Raw genomic sequence first — 6,000 nt, 5'->3', positions numbered from 1 at the left:
CATAGTCATGTTTACTTTCCAATGTGTTGACGGCACAATAAACAGGATCAAGTATGTGAAAGGGGTTTCAGATGAATTTATACATTATGTACATATAATCATGAAATAAATCATGTGAACCATGCAACATTAAATTTTATTTCTGATCTATATTAATAAGTAAATCTGATTATATTGAAATGAGTTTTATTTAGGGCATAAAACCCAACACTATATAACCGAGCTTCCAATAAGTTGAACCGAATTTACCAAGTAAATTCCCTAACTTAATAATTCTTTATTGAATCCACACTTAGAACTTGGAATTGCACTCTCAGTCATATAGAACGCTCTATATGTTCCATGATATAGACATGTCATTAGTTATCCATTGTTATAACCCTAATGTGATCAATGACCCTCTAATAGATGATCTACATTGAAAAGGCACTAAGTTACCGTTACTGTTGGGTTTTATGCCCTAAATAAAACTCTTTACAATCTGATTAGTTATCAATATAAGAAATTTGAAGTGATTGATGTTTGCATGAATTCTACATGCTAATGGTTGAAATATGTTTATTACATTTACACACAGAATCAGTTAAATCTTGATCATATGTTTATTCACAATTACAGTATAGTCAACACAGTAGAATGTGATTGTGATCATATGTATCAAAAGAATAAGTCCCTGTTTCATCAGTGTTATTGGATTTACACTAATGTGATAATCAGCGATGATGTGTACTTACACTTGGAGTAAGTGTTATGTTCTTTCCAGGACATTAGTAAAGTATACTAGTTTCGAATGTATGGAGTATACATTGGACTGGACCGATATTGCAACTAAGTTAAGATATTACAAACTTACCGTTATATATATCTTTCCAAGTCAATATCAGTAGTTGATCTTAAGATTAAAAGAATCTAAATCCTGATATGCTTAGGCTCAACTCAGGAGTACTATTCATGTTCTTTGATTTATTAGTTAAGCCTACTTTTAGGTCAGGGTGATACGTATATTTTGGGAACATGATAGTATGATTGAGTGGGAGTGCTGAACATAAATATGGAATCTATAGCTTCTACTGGTGTATAGAAGTAAAGTGATGATTCCCTTCGAGCTTAGCAAATAGAAGTAAATGGATGAGCTCTTGTTTAACTAACTAATCATTAGATCACTAAACACCATTTACAGGTAGCTAAGTGTTTTAAGGGGCAAAATACATTGAGGGGTGAGAACGGTAAAGAAATCCCATCTCGATGTAGATCATCTATATAGAGGATCTTTAAATCACAATAAGATTATAACAATGGTTAAATGAGATAGCATATTGATATCGTGGAACATACAATATGCTCTATATAAGTCTGAGAGTGCAATTCTAAGTTCTAAGAGTGGATTCAACGAAGAATTAATAAGTAGGAATTTACTTGGTAAATTTGGTTCACTTATTGGAAGCTCAGCATATAGATCCATGGTCCCCATTCTAGTTGAGAACATTCTGCTTGTAAGACTCATTAATTGATTCGTGATTGATCAATTATAATTCTAAAGTTAGACTATGTCTAATTTTATGAATTTTCACTAAGCAGGGGTGAAATTGTAAAGAAAAGAGTTTCTAGGTTTATTTATTTATTAATGGACTTTATATGTCTAATTAATAATTAAATTAAATGACAATATTATTTAATAATCTATTTTAGTTATTAAATAATTAGTTTTGGCATTAAAAGGTTAGAATTGGAAAATTGGCATTTTTGAGAAAATAGAATAAAATTTGATAAAACTGTAAAATCAAGTGGGGCCCACTACTACACCTTGGCCGGCCACTTAATGAGGAGTTTCAAATTAATTTTTTCATTATTTTAATGCCAAATAATTCCTAACCTAAACCTAGTAGTTTCCTATAAATAGAAAGTGATGGCTCAGTCAAAATCATAAGTTTTCACAAGCCTTTCTGACAGAAATTTCTCTCTTCATAAAACTGAGCCTTCCCCACTTTCTATACCTGGCTGAAACCCTCTCTTCTCTTTTCCCTTCATCAATTTCGACCCTAGTGAAAGAGTAAGTGCCCACACACAGCAAGCAGTAACTCAATCATAGATTGGAAGACTGTGAAGGATCAAACTTGAAGAAGAAGGACATTTGGGCTCAGATCTTGATTATACTCTGCTACAAAAAGGATACAAGGGTTAGAGATCTGAGTGGAAGGAGACATTAATTCCGCTGCATCAATGTAAGGTTTTCAAAACTTTATATGTGTTTAATTTATCGTTTTAGAAAGTTCATATTTAGGGTGTTTAAACAACATACTTGTGAGTAGATCTAAGATCCTGGTAAAATTAATTCCAACAGTTACACCTTCAATGTATTTTATCCTTAAAACACTTAGCTCCGTATAAATGATATTTTAGCAAAGTGAAATGAGATCTCCACCATTTATCTTTGTTTAGCCAAGCTCGAAGGATATCATCGTTTCACTTCTAAGTTCCTATAGAAGTTATAGATTCCATATTTATGGTAGCGCTCCCACTCAATTATACTATCATGTTCCCAAAATGTACGTATCACCCTGACCCAAAAGTAGGCTTAACTAACAAATCAAAGAACATGTATAGTACTCTTGAGATCGAACCTACCCATATCAGGATTAAGGTCATTTGATCTAGGATCTACATGTGATATTGAATTGAATAGATATTACGGTAAGTTTTAATATATCTAATCAAAGTTCAATATCGGTCCCTTCCGATGTATACTCCATACATCCGATACTGGTAAACTTTGCCAATGTCCTGGAAAGGACATAACACTTTTCCAAGGTGTAAGAATACCTATCGCTGATTATACCATGTCAGTCTAAATCGAGTGTTCTGACAACACTATATCTTTAACAAATTCATATGTTCTGGACTTAAAAAGAATTCATACATTATATACATATAATCATGAAATAAATCATGTGAACCATGCAACATAAAATGTTACTTTTGATCTTTATTCATAAGTAAATCTGATTATATTGAAATAGGTTTTATTTAGGGCACAAACCCAACAAGTTAAGCCTACTTTTTGGTCAGGGTGATACGTATATTTTGGTAACATGGTAGTACAATTGAGTGGGAGGGCTAAACATAGAGATGGAATCTATAGCTTCTATCTAGCAAATAGAAGTGAAATAATGATTTCCTTCGAGCTTGGCTCAACAGAGATAAATGGTGGAGTACTCATTTCAGTTCGCTGAAATATCATTTATACGTGGCTAAGTTTTTTAAGGTTAAAATACATTGAAAGGTGTAACGGTAATTTAATCCCTATACAATGTAAATCATCTATAGATGATCATTGATTGTTGGGATTATAACAATGGATAATTGATAGCGTATCTATATGGTGGAACATATAGAGCGTTCTATATAGCTGAGAGTGCAATTCCAAGTTTTATGCGTGGATGCAACAAGGAATTAATAAGTCAATGAATTTACCTAGTAAGTTCTGTGTCTGCTTATTGGAAGCTTAAATATATAGGCCCACGGTCCCCATACTAGTTGAGACAATACTGCTTGTAAGACTCAGTTTATTGATTTTGACTAATCAATTATAATTCTAAAATTAGACTATGTCTAGTTTATGAATTTTCACTAAACAATGGCTAAATTGTGAAGAAAGAGTTTTTAGGGTTTATTTGTTAATTAAGAGACTTTGGTTAATCTAATTAATAAATATATTAAATGACAATATTATTTAATAATTAATTTTTAGTTATTAAATAATTGGAATTGGCATTTAAGTGGTTAAATTAGAAAATTGGCGTTTTTGAGAAAATGAGATGTAGAAATGATAAAACAGCAAAATTGTAAAAGTGGGGCCCATTATCCTAAACCATGGCTGGCCACTTATGTAGGGTATTTATCATTTATTTTTTCATTATTTTAATGCCAAATAAATCTAATCTAACCCAAGGTGGTTGACTATAAATAGGTAGTGATGGCTTCAGGAAAAAGATGATGCATCTTATTCCTTCAAAGAAAAACTGAGTGCCTTCTTCCTAAACCTAGCCGCCACTCTCTCTTCCTCTTCTTCACTTCTGAAAACCGAACCCTATAGTGAGTGAGTGAGTGCCCCCACACATCAAGTGGTACCTCAATCATAGTGCGGAAGATTGTGAAGAATCCAGATTCAAGAGAACGACATTCGGGCTCAAATCTTGGTGATACTCTGCGACGGAAAGGATACAAGGGTTAGAGATCTGAGTGGAAGGAGACATTATATTCCGCTGTAACCACTGTAAGGTTTCTTATACTTTATCTGTGTTTATTTCATATCATTTTAGAAGTTCATATTTAGGATGTTAAACAACATACTTGTTAGTAAATCTAAGATCCTGGTAAAATATTTCCAATAACTAGTATCAGAGGCATGGTAATTGATTTACTTTCAAAAGAAATTTGGACTTAAAACGATTTGTGTGTGATTTGAATGGTTTCATGTCGATCTGTGTGTTATATGATGATTGATTGATGCTTGTGAAATTTTATGAAAAGTAATTGAATTTTCGTTTCTAGAATTATATTTGTTGGATAGTTTGAAAAAAATTAAGCAATTCAATTTTTTATAGAATTTAATTTCGATTTTATTTGAATTAGTTATGATTTTTTGAAGTTTTGAAAAAAATAGGGTGATCACTCTCCCTCACGCGCACGGAACCGAGGTTCACTCGGTCAGCAGCGTGTTCGGACAGCATCTGTCCGAAGAAACACGCTCAGGGATGTCTGAAATCCCTCCCTGCGCACGCGGAGATCATGCCAGCAGCCTCTGGCGTCGAGAAATCTCGGCTGTGCAATCTGTGGGCGCGCGCGGATGAGTATGCAACGCATACCATCCGTATAGCTTACATTTTTTTTTTGTTTTTCTTTGATTTTTCATGCTATTTCATGGAATTAATTTCCGATTTCTGTGTAGTTTTGTATTTCGATTTTACTTTTCATATCTCAAATCTAATTATCAGAATTAAATTAATTAGTATTTTTTAAAATTAATTTAAGATATTAGTGTTATTTGAATTTGAAATAGGTAAAAATCTATCTTTTTGCTTAATTAGTTATCTTATTTTTAAAATTTTATTATTTTATCTTATTTTAAATTTAAGGTCATATATTTATATTTAAATAAATTGACCTTATTTAAATTTAAAATAAGATTATTTTAATCATGATATTTTGCATAGAAATAGGATATTATGCTAACTTTTAAATTTTGTTATTTTTTATTTAAATTAAATTATAAAATCAGAAAAAAGAAATTAAATTATCATTTCAGATTATTGAATATTTAATTTATGAAATAACATGAAATTTGAAAGAGAGTTAGCATTTTTTTTTTTGAAAAGATATTTAGGTTAGTTGAAACCTAATTTTTTTCAAAATTGTAGATTTAATTTTAAATTGTTTGTTTATTTATTTTTATTTTTTTAAATCGAAATAAATATATATTTTTTTATTTATTTTTTTTTGGAAATATTAAATTCATTAATTAATTTAAAATTAAATAAATCCTATATCCAACTTGTTATAGGAGTATGTGTTTTAGCTTATTTGTAAGTTTTATAAAAACCTATTATTGCTTGATCTAAATTGCCATGGTTAACTTGTTGACAGATCCAATGATCATATTTTAACCCATGGTTCAATTGTCAATAGGTCAAGTAAATAATTTGTAACAGATAAATTTTACATTCTTCTTTCATCTGTATATGACCTAGTATCATGATAGGATCCATCCAAATCTGTGTGCATGTGTGAGCCTATATGTTTACTTTATATTTAGATGCATATAGGTAGTTCATTTAATTTTTAATTAAGCTGAACTAGGTTGCTAAATAAAATGTCACACCATGATAGATTTTATTTAGGCCCATTTAGTTTTTGGGCCTATTCAATTAACAACAGTTGTTCATTTTAAGGTTAAATTTCTCTCTTTTGGGCCTTGTGTGAGAGTTAGGGGGCCAATAGCAG

The sequence above is a fragment of the Cannabis sativa genome, chromosome 2 (assembly GCF_029168945.1).
Source record: "Cannabis sativa cultivar Pink pepper isolate KNU-18-1 chromosome 2, ASM2916894v1, whole genome shotgun sequence".
Classification (NCBI taxonomy): Eukaryota; Viridiplantae; Streptophyta; class Magnoliopsida; order Rosales; family Cannabaceae; genus Cannabis; species Cannabis sativa.
The sequence above is the reverse complement of the archived record's forward strand: the minus strand, read 5'-3'. Positions refer to the sequence as shown.